The following is a 16608-nucleotide window of genomic DNA, read 5'->3' on the forward strand; positions in this document are numbered from 1 at the left end:
GAGGGGAGAGTCCCTCTGGTTCTGCCCTGGTCTGATAGGACTGGATTCAGTTCTGGCTGCTATAGTTTGAGAAACACATTTGAGAAGCTGGCGAATGTCCAGCAGAGAAGGTAAAGAGGAAGGAAGCTGGAAGAGGAAGGGGCTGCCTGAGAAGATAGTAGGGCCCCCTTCAGCAGAGGGCTTCACATCAAGACTGGATGAACCCTTGGGGGGATACTATGGCAAGGATTCTGGTCAGTCATAAGGAGGCCTCAGAGATCTCTGACCTCTCTTCTTTCCTGCTCCCAGACTCAGAAGTTCTAGAACGTTCTTGACCCTGTCTCAAGTGCCTGGGGCCAGGCTGGAGCCTACAGATAGGGCCAAACTTGGGGGAAGTAGGGGCACACTCCTGCCATGAGGTGAGGGTTTGTAAATAGGAGTTCTTGTCACGCCATTATGGAAAATTGCTGGGAGACAGGGCAAATTGAAGGAAGGACAAGGAAAGTGAGTAGAGACCCTATAGTGGTGGGAGAAATGGAGGCAATGCCCAGAAAGTAAGCAGCAATCAGATGGGCTGCTCCTGCCAGATAGGCATAGCCTATTTACCAGCCTCTTCTAGTACAGTCTGGATGCCCCAGCAGAACTGTAAAGTCACAGGCACCTAGAATCCTAGATTTAGAGCTGCAAGGGATCTCAGGTCACTGTGCCCAACCAATTCATCTCATAGCTCATCGAGTCAATCTAGTCTATACATGGCTCCAGAAAGTCTGGACATCTTGTTCCCACAGTGATGGCGGAATCAGCTTTTCAGCGTTGATAAGAGAGAGTGATCCTGTCACTTTCTCTATAAGTGAGCTTATTGATTTTCTGAGTTTCACACCATCATGGGAGCCTGATTAGCTTCCCCTGTGACGTTCTCCCAACCCTGTTCCCAAGAATTGGACTTGGTCTGAGGTCGAATCACAGGATGGTCATGAAATGCCAGGCCTCTTTAATTCTACAGTACAGAATTTGGGGTGGGGAGAGAGATGCCTGCTCTATGAGGATGGGCTCTTCTGGAGCTGTGTAGGTCCAGATTTAAGTCTTGCATTTCCCCAGCTCCATCTCAGTTTCAAGGAAGGAGAAGGAGGGATGAGGAGAGAAGAGAAGCATTTATTAAGCATTGCTATGTGCTAGGCCAACTTTCCTCAGGGAACTTATGTTCCACTGGGCTTGGGGGCAGGGATAGGAAATGTGTATGTGTGTGTGTGTGTGTGTGTGTGTGTATTACATATATACACACACACATATACACTTATATGTATGTATTGGAGAGCATTTAGGGTTGTAAATGTGTGTGTATATATATATATATATATATATATATATATATATATATATATGTATGTATACATCTATAAACACCATAATATAAAGGGCTTCCATGCAAAATTAAGTAGTTTGTATTTTATCCAAGAGACAATAGGGAGTCACGGACACTTCTTGAGCAGGGCAATGCCCTGGTTGGACCTAGCTTTAGGAATATCTAGTTGTTGGCTTCTCAGTCTTTCTTCTTATCTTTCCTTTGCTTTCCTCCATGCTCATAAAATTGTCCTTTCCTTGAAACAAACAAACGAACCAAAGGATGAAGCTGGACTATTTTCATTGCTGCTGTCTTCCTGGAAGGGTCTTTGAAGATTAAATGAATGTAGGTTGGCATGGATGCCCCTTTCACCAGGGAGCCACAGCCCATTAGTGGGTCTGTCTTTGTGGACCTGGACCTCTTTTTGTGCCTTCTTCTAGCATAGGTACTCAGCACGTTAGTACTCTTTTCCCACTCCTTTCTGGCTCTTGGAAAATGTTGCAATAAACTAATTCATACCAAGGTGTAAAGGACTGATAAATCTTTTTGCATGATACCTCCCAACAGTCTTTGTATTTTTATCCTAATCAAATAATAACAACTAATACAAGTTTAGAGCCATGCAAAAGTTTGCAAAGCACCTTCTGTGTAATCTCATTTGAGCCTCAACTTCCTGTAAAAGGCTTTACAAGTATTATTATCTTACAGTTTGGAAACTGAGGCTGAGAGGTTAACGTACTTGCTCATGGGGTCACAGATAGGAAGTGTCAGATGTGGGACTTGAACTGACTCCAGTCCTTTCTTTAGGAACCAAAGCAATGAAGGCTTTAATGGAGGGAATTTCAGGCATCAGGTCACTGAGAATGGAGGCTGGGGAGAATAGGAGGCCTTCCCAGGCACAACCCCTTCTCTGCCTACTCATAGGTCAATCTTGATGCCTGCTCATAAAGTACCTCTATGCATTTGTTCCCCAGGATTTATCCTCCATCTGAGAGAGAAAGTTCTGTATGTGAAGCAACAAGCGTCCAGGTAATCAGGGTGCTGGTGTCCCTGGCACCTCCTCAACCCCTAGCCCACTCTGTCTTTTCCCAGTGCCAGCTCATGGTCTGCTGGACCAAGAAGAGCCAGATGGGTCCCTCCTCCTCCTCTGAGTTAGTCTGGAGGGGTGCCCAGCATGGCAGATGGCCGCATGCCCAGGGAGGGCACTGTCCTTTCATGCGCAGGCAGACACGACTCCAAGAGGGCTCACAGCAGTGGATTTGGGCAAAGGGAATGGAGGGGATTGGAGAATCCATCTCTGCACCCCCACTAAGGCCTTTGCTCCCAGGAGCAGTGGCCAGGGGGTCCCTGGTCACAGTATGTGCAGAAGGTTATTTTTCTGTCTCTTCCTGTTTGATGCATAAACAAGGAGAAAACCACTTGGGCAGCTATGAGCCAGAAGAATGCCTGTAAAATCTTGCCTGAGGGGAATGGGGAACAGGAGTGGGGAGGGTAGTAGGAAGGTTACTAACAGCTGGCTAGAAGGCCTTCCCCATCCTTTCTCCCAAGACAGTTCCAGAACCACACTACCGTCACCCCTTTGTGTCCTTGGTCCTTGAGGCTTCTCATTTCCCCAGGGCCAGTTTAATTTGGCCAGTACTGAAAGCCTCCTAGCCAAAGCATCTGGCTTCAGTAGCACTCAGATAACCACTGCAGGGCGGTGGAGGCAGCTGGAAGGCTTGCTGGTTGCCATGGTGAACATTAGGTTGATTTTCCCCCCTGGGGAGGATTAGGGAACAGCTCCTCAAAGCTTTTTGTTTGTTGGTTTGGATGAATCCTGATGGCTTTTCTCTCTCCCCCTACTTAGCCCTCCATGGTCTCCAAAACAGAGATTCCCAGGAGTCAAAGCTGCTCCCATCTCTGCCTACAGGAGACCCAGGTCTTCACTTCGGGAATAATTGGTCCATCTTCTTTGGGACAAGATTCCTTGGAGGAATGAGTGTGGAAAGCAAGATGTGATATCTCAGTGGCATATCCCAGCAGCCCCTGAGAGATGGTTTGGAGGAATGAATGGGGAGAGACCCCTAACTGGCTTCTCTCCAGAGCCTAGAGCATCTCCCTACCTGCTTGTTATGTGGTCCTCCCTCCTGTCAGCCTTTGCATATCCATCAGGCAGCCAGACTGGAGACTTGTCCAGTGGGGAAGTCATTGTGACACTGGGCACGTGGAACTTTCAGGAAGGGGGAGGGGTGATTGCCCATGAATCTGGGCCTGTGCAAGTAAGGTTTAAGGGCAGATGACAGCCTAGCTTCACTGTCTAGTTCCCAGCTGGCCTCCCAGTCCCCTGCTCTACCCTCAGGCTACTAGTTTTTGCTGAGGGATCTGGGCCCCTTGAGCATTTCTGTTGGAAGGGTTGGCTCAGGCTGCTTCCTGCTCATGGGCGATGTTCTGGGACTAAGATCCAGCTTCTGTCTGGGTTCAAATCTCACCTCATGGTTTAGGAGTAAAGACCTTTGATGCGACTCATGCTCCACAGTGCAAATAGTTCTCTCTGGCCCACCCTGGGCACCATTTTCCTGCCCTTTGTCCAATTTTCTAGCATTTGGAGACTGAACCTGAGCTCCTTCTATTTGAATCTGGCCTCAGCTGTGTCCTATGGCAGATGTCACAGCCCTGGGTGATTGGGCCAATTATATGACTTTGGACAAGTCTTTTGATCCATTTGACCCCCAGTTTCCTTATCCATAAAATGAAGGTAGCCATTCTTGTCCTGTCTATGACCAATGAGTCAATGTCTGTCTCCAGTGAGGGTGCCTTGTACTGTCTGGTGAGATGAAGAGGCTTGCTAAGTCTGGGACCAACTTCCACTCTTCTGGGTTGATTCATACTTTCAGTTATGGGCTGGAGAAGGAGAGGGAGAGAGGAATGAGGAGAGAAAGGAAGCAATGGGGTGAATATAGGGCAGGTGCAGGAGAGAGAGTGACAGACACAGAGAGAGAGAGAGAGAGACAGAGACAGAGACAGAGACAGAGACAGAGACACAGAGAGAGACAGACAGACACGCACACACACAGAGAAAGAGAGAGAGAGAGAGAAGGGTACCAGCAGCCTGGGCATGAAGCAGAGGGGACAGGCTATGAATACTTGAGTACTGCACTAAACTGAGTTCCATTGACTTCTGGGAATAACCTGAGAAATCCTTTGGGAGTGAAGCCTTTTTGTACCCTACACAGACTAACCGTGCTGCTGGACAAGCAGTCCATTGTCAAAAGAGGTGGGGGAGCAATGGGGGATCCAGGGCCTTAGAGTAAAGGTCAAGAAATCCCTACCAGACTGTCTGGAGAAGCAGGAAGAAAATTCATAAGAGCTGATATTTACACAGAACTTTATGGCTTACCGGGAATTTCACATGGCTTTTACAATGGCCTGGGGAAGTAGATAGTACAGATATTATTATCTCCATTATACAAAGGAGGAAACTGAGGCTCAGAGACTAGCGGTGACTTGCTCATGGTCCTAGTGGTGGGATTTGGACCCTGTTCTTCATGGATCCAGGTAGTACAAAAATTGACACCACAAGCAAACATCAGGAAGTCTCTTTGGGAGATGGGGGACTGCCTTGTTTCCTTGCTTGGGAAGGAGACAAGGCTGATACCCATGAAGCAGAGGACAGTGCTGAGAAGGGCCCAGTGAAGTGACCACATCTAGAAATTGAGTGCTCCCTGAGGAGAGGTCCCAAGAGGAAGAGGTGCCCCAAGAACCACGCAGCTCTTCCTATGTTATCTCACCACCTAACTGGTGATTAAACTTTGGTTTGGCGTCCAGTGTATAGATGAGAAGAAGGGGAGATCGGGTCTTTGGGCTGGTGCCCAGGCAGAGTTTTGTGCTCTGAGCCCAGAGTGGCCTCTGTTTGATGGCGTGACATTGTTGCCTCCCTGATGTGTGAAGGCCTTGGTCCACCATGTACTTTACATATGAAGACATTGTTTTTGCCTGAGAACATCAGGATTTGGTTCATTTTGACTTCTTCCAGGGTTTGTACTTTAGGAACATCAGAATTTAACATAGACCTAGGTCTCCATGACAAAGATTACCTGTCTTTCAACGCCTGTGAGAACAGTCAAGCCAACAAGACATCGGATGTAGGACAGGCTTTCTTCAACCTGACAAGCACTATAAGCTCACCCTTGAGACCAGAAATGGTGGAGAGAGCTGACCTTTGTTCTCTGGTAAGTCAGATCTCTCAGGGACCTGTAGAATCCTCCAGTCTCATAGGACTTCCTGGATGGAACACATAGCTGCCCCTTTCCCTCCCCCAACAGTCTAGAGTTGATGCCAGAGACAAGCAACTCAACCCTCTGGTGAGCTCCACTTTCCAGGGACCTTCCCAGTCCTTCTGATTTAGCCTCCTCATTTTTGCCTACACACAAAGTGTCAAGCCTCTGTTGTCTTCTTGCTGCACAGTTCATGTGACTCACAGTACTGAGGAAAGGCAAAGTGTCTGATTTACTTCTTGTCACCATCTTAGAAATGTGTCTTGCTGCTCCTCAACCTTGGCACTGACTTTGCCAGGATCATCTCAGTCCCTCTGCCACCCACCTTCCAGTGCTGCCACCTTGCACTCCTTCAGCTTGACCAGGGATGCACTTGCCCATTTGTCTTGGTCTCAGCTGCTACATGGTACCTGGATAGGCAGGATTCCCTGGAGGGGCCATGTGCCTAATTGGGCTTCCCTATAGGGAGCTAAATCCATATGAGTCTCACAAGCCTTTCTCCATTTGAACCCTTCCTCTAGCCTTCTTCCACAGGCCCAGATCCAGGGTATTACTTGGGGAATTTTGGGACTTTATCAGTCAACTTGAGTGGGGTGGGCTGGAGGCCAGAGGGTCAATGATGTGGAAGAACCCTCCACAATCCCAGAAGGAGGGGCCTTACCAGGGGATGGTGAGGTGCTGCACTACTCTCCCCCCATGTGCTAGGTCTTCTTACACCTGCTTGGCTCCTTTCTTCTTAGCCATATTCTAGCTCCCCGTCTTCTCCCACAAGGGGAGGCCATATATTGTTGCCTTTGCATTTTTCCCCCAAATGCACTCTTGATATATGAAGATTTAGAGAGTGTAGGCATTGTACCCAAGAATACAGGCCACACAGGGAGTGCCACAGCCAGTGGCTCTAATGGGGAAGATCCACAGGCATGGTCCAAGCCTCAAGAGTTCCTTTGTCCACTGTGTTACTACTGCCCTTCCACCTACCACTCCAAGGACACTAGGTAGCAAGGCTAACATCGGTATTGTCCCTAGCAAGTCAGAAACTCTGAGTTCTGCCACGCCCTAAGTCGCCTTGAGCCTTGGTGACCATGTCTGTAAAATGGGATCATGTGCACGAAATTACTTTGTGTATACCTAATGGCACATAGGAATGCTAGCCATTATCACCAAGTGGTCATTAGTCTTTGCTCAAGGGCTCTGGGGAAGAGCAGGTCACCTCCCCAAGTCCTCTGTAGGATAGCTCTACTTGCCAGGAAGTTCCTGACATCTGAGCTCCTAGTACTGCCCTCTGGGACCCAGCTGCACAAGGCAGATGCCAATTCTGAGTGATGGTCCTTCAGATACTTGAAGGTAGCTTTTATCACCACTACCACCAACAGCAGCCAGACACACTTCCTCTAGGCTGTGTCCAGTTGCTTCAACTGATTCTCACATGGTAGGCCACTCTCCTCTGAATCCTCTTCATCTGGCCTTCTCCATGCATCTGCACACAATGCTTCAGCTGTGGCCCATCCACAGCACAGGTCACACAGGCCAGTGGTGGCACTATCATTCCCCTTGTCCTTCCTTGACTGCCATCTCAGTGGCGTATTGACAGACTGATTTTCACTGAGTTTGCACTCACCGAGTGTCACTAGTGGGCTTTTCCATAGGGAGCCCCAGCTTGCCCACAGAAAGGAAGATGTGTCACATGACTTGGTGACCTGAAGGATCCAGGAATGACAGACTTTCAAATCAGTGAAAACAGAGGAAGAAAAAACCAGGTTGAGAGAAGGGGGCTCAACACTAAAAATAGCCATGATTTTTTTTTTGCAGGGTGAGAGGGCTGTGCGGGGGATTGAGAAGGGTGGTAGAGATGGCCAGGATTAAAGAATCATTGGTTCTGACTGTTCTGGAGAGAGGTGGGTGTTTGTGACTTCAATTTTCTGGATCACTTCCCAGAACAGTCATATAGATCAAGCACTCACTTCTTTCACGGTGGACTGGACTCCCCCTCACTTGGTCCTTGGGACCCTGGGACTCCATGCCCCCCATTCTGTGCTCTGATGACTCTTTCTGGGTTAGGAAGAGTGAAGCTCAAACTTTGGCCCCTGGGCCAGGCTGCCTGAGAAAGGAAGGCTAGCTACCAGGAGCATTTAGGAAGTTGTTGTATGGCAGAGCTTATGAATTTTCTTTGAGAGTGGGAGGAGTAGAAACCTCCTTGGAGGTGATGGGAGAGGGGCACTTAGTCCATGCTCTGCAGTACTTTCCCGCTGCCCTTGTCTCCCTTTATGGAACATAAACAAAGTCACAAACACTGTCACCTGGTCCCATTAGGTAACTCTAATGTGTGATCTTCAGTGTCCTTCTGGACCAGGGCCTGGGAGTACTGCTCAGACCCCCAGGGCAGCAGTTAAGATGTAGTGCAGGCCTGCTCTCAACTGCCAGGGAGCTGCTGGAGCAGATCATGGAAGCCCAGAGCAGCTGGTGACAAGAAACATGTGGCTATGTTGGGGGGGGGGTCCCTCTGGCCCCCTATCTTCCTGGCTCTCTGCAGAAGATCGTCATCCAGATCACACTGTGTGTGTCTTGGCTTTGATTCTCATTCATGAAATGGGGAAGGCTCAAGACCACACACACCCAACTGGCCACATGTGTGTTTGACCCATGGCCTCCACTCCCTGAGTGCCGGTCACTGAGTCATTGAATTTTAGAGTTAGAAGGGGCCTCAGTGGCACCCAGACCTGAACAAGAGTCCTCATTATACTGTCTCCCAGCTTGGGCCCCAGAAGTGGATATCCAGCATCTGCTTAGAGGGCCTCCAGGGAGATGGAGCCAGTCCCCTCTCAAAGAAGCCCAGTCCACTTTGGGGTAGAGCTCACTGGGAAGTTTTACCTGGTACCAAGTTGCAAGTTGCCTCTTTGCACCTTCTCCCCTCCCCCCTTCCCCCTGCCCATCATTGTTCCCTCATGTATCCTCTGGGGCCAGGCAGAGCAATGTTAATCTTTTCACATGCCAGCCACTGGATCCACCCAATCCAATCCATCCATCCATTAATGGAAGGCAGCCAGCCATTGTGTCTGCCCTAAGCCTTTTCTTCCCTGGAGTCAACATCCCTGGTTCTTTGAACCTATTCTCACATGATGTGGGGGCAAGGCCCTTTGCCCTCCAGCTGATGAATGTCCTTCTCACACCAGCACCCAGAATCACACACACTACTCTAGGTGTTATCTGACCAAAGTGGGCAACGGCAGGACTTGTACCTTCTTGGAAGTCATGGCTCTCAATGGAACCCAAGACCATGTGGGCAGCTGGAGGCCCAGCAAGATGATCACACAAGCACATAGGCTTATCTTAGGTCGTTGCCTGCTCCTGGACTGCCTCCCCTTAGCTCCAGGGGAGTGTTTGAGACAATGGTCTTGACAACCTTGACCCTACTGGGCACCACCAGTAAGACCCTCTGGCAAGGGTACTATTGAAATCTAGGTTGGCTTCTTGGAAGACTACCCTACCTGGGGACAGGAAACCAGAGTCCCCCTCTCCCACCATCTTGTAGCCATTGAGCCTGGAGGCTGAATCCTGTGGGAACCCTGAGCTCCCCAGCGAAGAGTCTGCAGCCGTTCATGGCCCATAGGTCTGTGGTTAAGAATCAGACACCAAACCAGGTAAAGAGACTCATGCCATGTTGCCCTAAGGGAAGGCAGGCAAATTTTTTTCCACCCACCCTTTCACCTCCACCTGAGGTGGGGCTGCTAAGGAGGGGAAGAGAGACTTAGAGGGACCTTGGCCAGGACAGCAGATAAAGAACAGGGAGGTGTTTTGGCCTCAGAAAGAGTGTCCAGAGTGGAGGTCATGTGGAAGGCTCAGACTAACAGGTACTCAGCCACAAGGATCAACCAAAAGCATGAGAGAAGGAGAAGGGCCACTCGGCCCTCCTCCAGCATCAAGGAGGCCTGGCCTTGGGAAGGCACCAGGCCCACAGACACTGTCCAGGGAGCTCTACTAAGCCATGGAGGGAGGCATACTGTGCTGCTTGGGTTTTACTGTCCTCCTTTAAAGCAAACTTATTGCTGTAACATTGAGATACCCCAGGAGTGGGCCTCCACATCCTGAGGACACTGGGCACAGACTGCTGGGGACTTCTTTGTTGACATCTGCAACCCAAGAGATGTACCTGAGGTTCCTGGGATGTTACACCTAGAGCTGAAAGGAGCCATGGGCCCTCTAGCCTAACTCCCTCATTTTACAGAGGAGGAAACTGAGGCCTTTCTTGGCCTGAAGGCATCTCTGACTACCTGTGTGGGCCTCAGTTTTCTTACTTGTAAAATGTAGGTGCTAGACTATATGACTAGCTCTAGATTTATGTGGGATGACCTATACACAAGGGTCACAACTGGGACCCTGCTCCCACTCCCCTGGAGGGGAGCCTCTTGTCCCTCCCTTCAGGGCCTCACTGGCCTGTGGACTACTCAAACTTTCTCAGTCCATTTGGGTTTCTGGTGTGAATGGCAGTACTAGATTGGAATGCAGGTTCAAATCCTCCCCAGACTTCCTAGTTATGTGACCCTGGGCAAGTCAGTTCTTTTTTCCAATCCTCAGTTTTTTCATCTGTAAAAGGGCTGCATAATCCTTGCATTGCCTGCCTCTCATGGCCATTGGGAGGTCTTATAAGTCTTAAGGGCTGTTTCATTTTGGGGGGATTCTATATCCCTCTGACTGTGGTAAAACTCAGGGACCCCTTCTCAGAAACATGTTTTTAAATAACAGAAAGAAATGCTAAGTTTCAGAGGTTACTGAAAATGAAGATGTTAATTTTTTTCCTAGCCAAGTTCATGTCACTCCCCAATCTCTCCATGGACCTGTTGGGGCTCAGGTTAAAACCCCTTCTGGGTCAAATAAACAAGAGTTCTTGTGGCCATGGGGTATGGGCCCTCTGCTGCCCACCCCCCCAGAATCACCTCCTTCAAGCTTGGCTTGTTCTACATCTGAAGCTGGGCCACCCCAGGAATCTTGGGGGCTTGTTCTCCATCTCCCCAGGGCCTAGGGGAGCCAAGAGCCCCATGTGCATTGTGCCCAGCAGTTCAGCTCCACAGGCTCCAAGCTTCCCTCAAACCCCTGGTTCTCTTCTCCCAATCTGCCTGCTGGCCATTTCGGAGGACCACTCCTTCCACCTCAGGCCTGCCTGAAGTAAGGGCTGGGGAGGGAGACAGGCAGCAGCCGCAAAGCTGGGAAAACATGGGGTGAGGCTGCTGATGGGCTTTTTGCAGGTGAAAGACATCCCCTAGACATCGGAGACAGTGCTAAGAGCAAGGGTGTCAAGGCTAGCCCAGGGGGGCTTTTTCTTGTTTCAGCCTTGTGAACAGAGCCTGTGCTGATCCAGTCAAGCTTGCCCCCCTCCTTGATTGGGCTGCTTGGCCCCCATTGGTCCTCTAGGAACTTGGGAACTAAGCAGGGGCAGGGGAGGGGGAACAGGCACATTCACAAATGAATACTCTGAGGGCAAAAGGCAGGACTCAACAAGGTTCATGCCAAGCATCCCTGGGAAGGAGGGATGACTTTCGGTGGAGAAGGCCAAGGACCAGATGGGTATGGGTCCTGGAGGTAGTCTAGTGCATATTACTGCATGGTACCAGGGCAAACCACTTCCTGCCCTTTGGGCCTCAACTTCCTTATCTACCAAACAGTCAGTAGCATGTTTAGGGAAGCTGCAGAGAAATGAAGGCTGTGGCAAAAGCCTGGAGGAGGGCTTTCCAAATGATTAGCATGGGGAAATGTGTGAACTCAGTACAAGAAAGATTTATTGATGTGAAGGGAAATTGATGTGTGGAAAATAAGATTAGGGAAGCCAGACAGGGGAAGGCCTTCAGTTCTTACCAGGACAGCTCCTATTTGATCCTCAAGGCACTAGAGAGCCACTAAAGATTGAGTGGAGAGAGTGACACGGTGGTCAGGCCTGTGGTATAGGAAAATGGTTTGGGTAGATGTCTGGAAGCTGGGTTGGAGAAAAGGGCTGCTTGGGTGAGGAGGCCATTTCAATAATATAGGGGAGAGATAATGAAGGCCTGAATTTGGGCAGGGCCGTGTGAATGTAGAGAATAGAATCAGCACTGCTTGGCAAGACTGGCTACAGAGGATGAAGGAGAGGAGAGAGTAAAGGATGACCCCCAAGTTTAGACCCCTAGTCTAGAGAAAGCTCCTTAGCCCAGGGTTTACAGACCTGCTGCCCCCAAGGACTCATGGCTAGATTGGGGTGGGAGGCTGGGGAATGAACCTAGATAGTAAAACAACTACATTTTTTTACTAGGCTGCAATTGAAATTTCTTATTTTTGTCAGTTCCTTAAAAGCATGAGGGCCTAAGGAAGGCAGGTGTATGCACTGGCAGGGATCTGTATCCACAGAATGGATGCCCCTGGTGGGCAGAGGTCAAAGCTTGGGGGAGAGGTCTGGATGAGCAGTCAACTGGCTCACTACCTCCATTCAGATGCAAATGTTTTTCTCTCCCGTTCCCATGAGTGGGACTGGTATCTGGCAGGGCCGAGAGGTCAAGGCTGGAGGAAGGCAGGGAGGCTGAGATGCTTGGACCTCACCTCACCTTGGCCGTGACTTGACTCCCAATTGACCATAGTGAATCAAAGTTTAAAGAGTTGAGACCTTAAGGATTCTTTCCTGGAAACTGCCTTACCCAAGTATCAGAGAGTATGCTTTCTGTTATCTTTGTAGGGAATTTCTGGACTTCTCCTCTGCCTGGGAACAGCCTGGGATTTCAGAGGAGGTCAGGGCTTGAGGGGAGGCCCTTGGTTCACAGCTTGACAAGTGTCTGCTGATAGCTGAGATGCCTTGTTTGGGAACCCCTAGGTAGGGCCCCCATCCACTGGCTGTTCTCCAACCCAAATGTGAACCTAAACCTTGGCTCTCATTCAAATGTCTCAACCCCCACCACCATAGATCCAAGTTTATAGTAGAGGGTTAGTGAATGTTTGTGGCCTAAGGCTACATGTAGCTCAGACCTCCTGTGACCTATGTTCTGAGGCATGATGCTAGGAAAAGACCCTGCTTCATCCCCATCTGCCATCCCCAAGTGAATCAGCCTGCCTTGGAAGGTGAGAGCTGGTAGTTTGTCCTTCATTCTGAAAGAGGACCAATGACATCATGAGGGTGATGTCTTTCCTTGTGAGTAAATTGGGTTTAAGTGAAGTAGAGCCCCACAAAGTCATCAGCCTCACTCTCTCTTCCAGTCATCAAAGTCCGGTGGAAGGGCAAAAGTCAAGATTGGCTATGGCCCAGGATGCAGTGGATGTCCTTGGCTTTTCTAAATCAAGGTCTTTCCAAGGCCTCAGTTTACCTGAGCCCACACACCCATTCAGTGACCAAGGGCTAGGTAAGAATTGAGACAAAAGATGGCCTAATTTACCAACACATCAGTCTGGGAGGGGCAGACCCCCCAAATTTCTGACTGGAAGAGAAAACAATAGCTATTTACATTGATTGGTAACTGGTGACCTTTAAGACAAGACTGAGTAGCTCATTCAGGATTCTCTGACTCCAGCCTTCTCTCTGCAGACCACAGAGGTGGCTAAGAGCAGATGTCATGGCCCTTGGGAGAACTGCTTCTGTCTTGGACTTGGCACATGACTGTGGGCTCTCTGGGAACCCTTTCAGTCATGTGTGCTGTCATTGGGCTTTGTGATTCTGAGATCCCCACTGTATTGTGTGTCTGTTCTCTGCCACTGGCTAGGGAGCAGGGCAGGGGGCGCCATTTGCCAGGGCTTTGAGGGATCTAGGCTTGCTGGGCTACCCTGGTGGATTTCTACTTCCCTTCTCCTAAAATACTTGTCTGACGTTGGGCTTCCAGGTGATTTTCAGCTCCATCCCCAGTACTTGTACCCTTGGCTTTCCTCACACCTCACCCACCCCACCTCTTAGAGCTAGAGTCATAGCTAGAGGTTTCCATTCTCAAGCATCTCCACTCCATCCACAGCCTGGCCAGACTTAGCCCTGGGCCCAAGAAAAGCCAAGTCAGTGGATATGGGGAGGCATAAGGTAGAGGAAGCTGAGGACATGATGTTCACATGCAGTATGTTGCAGATGAGCAAACCTCTGCCCCAGGCTTAGAACAAGTATAGAAAGTAACCCATCTCTTCCTCTGATTATCAGTCCAAGGAATATTTCCCAACAGTAAAGAACCTTATATAGGTGATGAATTTCAATTTTCTCTCAGCTGAGATGAGGCCTTCCTCCTGACTCGAGTCTGAGGGGCCAAGTTCTAATCTTGCCTCTGCTCTTACAACTTGTGACCTTTATGGGTCTCAGTTTCCTTATCTGTAAAATGAGGAGGTTAGGGTTATGATTGGTCCAGCCCTGGATCTTTGAACCTACGATCCCCCATTAGCCTCCACTATGATTGAGCACCTCTCCTGGGCCCTTGGGGCAGCAGTCACTTGGACAGGCACGGTGGGGCAGGAGAGCCCACCTTCTGTGACCTTTCTAGGAGATCAGGCACACAGGGAGCCCTGAGGAGAGCCTGGAGCTGCCCACGGGGTAGCTCCTAGGAAGGGAGGCATGCACCCCAACACCAGCTGCCATGCTAGGTGCCCACATCCTATCAGTTGGCCTCAGCGTTGCATGAAGCAAACTGTTTACCACTCCTTACACAAACGTCCATTGTTTCAGAGGCGCCCACTGCTCCAGGCATCAAGCAGCTGCGGAGAAGGCTGGCACTGCCCTCTGGAGGGATACCTGGGGAGTGCTGGGGAGCCCTGCCAAAGGGATCTCAGGTGGTTGGGGCAGAGCTGGGGAGAGCCCCTCACTTGCCAGCTCATGTGGCCATGTTCCATTTGCTTGGCATTTCTATGACTGTGCTGTCTCCCAGGGCCTGAGAGAGGCTCCCAGGCCTCCTTCTGTAGGCCTGCTGGGCCCCAAATCCAGAGCACAGACAGGAGGCCATCCTCTGGCATCCCCTACAGAGAGGGAGGCAGGGCAGGACAGACAGTGGGAAATGGGAAAATGTAGTCGGTAAAATGGAATTTCGTTGGCATTCCTCTGGTTTTCTTCCAAGCAGGTCTAGTCCTGGCCCTATTTGCTGATTTTGCACTATTTACAAGCTTCCAGAATATGAATGACTAACGGGGAATCCTTTGTGTCTGGACACAGCTTTAGAGAACCCTGTCCCTTTCTATCCCTCCCCTCCAATCCAAATCATCCAGGGCAACTCAGCATAGTTTTACTAAATAGTGGCCCAGGACGCCACAGGGAGGTAAGGCTAGATTTGAACTGAGCTCTCTGCACTCCAGAGCAGGTTACATTGTCACCCCTCCCCAGGAGAGAACAAGACCGGGCTCCCAGGATTTCCTCCCCAAGCAGTAGAGTCCAGCTGGTGGCTAGGGGCCTGGGCTGAGGCTCACCCTTTGGGGGTGACCGTGTGAGCTTCTGCATGAGAACAGGACCTGAACACTGAGATTGAAACTGCAGGGGGTGGGTTTATTCCAGAGCGTGCAAGCTTGGGTAAGTGATTCCCCCTCCCACTGGGCCTTAATTTCTCCCTCTGTAAAACGAAAGGCTTGGATTAGATGATCTCCCAAATCCCTTCCAGGTCCAAGGACATAGCCTATCTGGGCCCATGCCAGCTCATCCCTTACCCCAGCCTTCAGAAAGTTCACTCTGCCCCCAACAGAAAGGCAAGAAGAACATCATGAACTTCCCAATGTGGTCATGAGATCAGAGCAGTAATAAGTGAGAGCGAGGGAAAGGAGCCAGAGAATGTCCCCTCTGCACCTCCCCCTTCCCCTCTGCAGAGGTAGGCTGCATGGCAAGGGGCTGGGCTCACGGACTCTTCCCACAGCCAGACTCTTGACATGTACCTGTCCACCCCAGCAATGGGCAGAGGAATCCCAAAGGCCCCCAAACCAGAGGAGGGCCCACCTCCTCCAGAAAGCCTGTGGAGATGACCACTACCTCACACTGGACACCAAGCACTCCTGGACTCCCCTAACCCTCGGGGAACACTTCTCCCTTTGGTATCCTGCTACTTAGAAGCCCACCACTCTATACCAGGCTCTCCCTACTTGTTCCCAGACCACTGCAGCAACCTTCCCAATGGTCTCCTTGCCTCCAGCCTCTCCCTTTTCTAGTCTGTCTTCTACACAGCTGCCAAACTTCTACTTCTAAAGTACGTCTGACACATCTGACCATGTCACTCCTTTGCACAAGATGTTTCCTCCAGGATAAAATGCCACCTCCCCTGTTTGACTAATTTCATATGAACTGTCTCCTCCCTCCACGGCCCCCACCTCACAAACTCAACTCTTACTTGTTCTTCCTGGTACCTAGAATTCCATTATCTCCTGCCTCTGTGCCTTTGCCCAGGCTGTGCCCATGTTTAGAGTTCTTTTATTCTTGGTTCCTTTCAAGTCTCAGCTCAAGGGTCAAGTCTCACCTACTAGCACCTTTTTCTGACTCTTCCTGTGATTAAAGCTTGGCTGCACACAAGCACAGTGGAATGTCAGCCCCTTGGGGGTAGGGTCTGTCTCCCCAGGGCCCAGCACAGCACTCGCCTTTAATGGAGGCTTCCTAGGGCTTCCTCATTCTTTTTCCTTGGCTTTTTGTCTGGCTCCCTGAGACACTAACTTGGGGGGTAAGGGCAAGCTCCATATGCCCAGCATCTGGCACAGTACCCAGCACACAGTAGGTGTTTACACACAGGAGGTGTTTACTTGTTAAGTGATTGTGCATTTGGGACAAGGTAACCAACAATTCCTCAGTTGGATCTTGGTCTCAGGGCATCTGACCATCTCATCTTTGGAACCCCACCCCACTCCATTCCCCCCAGTGCCATCCCCCCTCCTTTTGCCCATCTGGCTACCAGAATCATTTCCCTTCTGGCAACCCCCAAGCCATAATTTTTGATGTTACTGAGGAAGAGTGGGAAACCACACTGACAGCAACGAAAGGGAAACAAAATCCAATCTGGCAGCTGTGGGGGAAAAGCAAAGACACAGCAAGCCCTAAGAGAAGGGAGTATCCCGGTGAGGGGGGGGGGGGAAGGGGAGGAGAGGGGGCAGAAG

Source organism: Notamacropus eugenii, chromosome X, assembly GCF_028372415.1.
Source record: "Notamacropus eugenii isolate mMacEug1 chromosome X, mMacEug1.pri_v2, whole genome shotgun sequence".
Lineage (NCBI taxonomy): Eukaryota > Metazoa > Chordata > Mammalia > Diprotodontia > Macropodidae > Notamacropus > Notamacropus eugenii.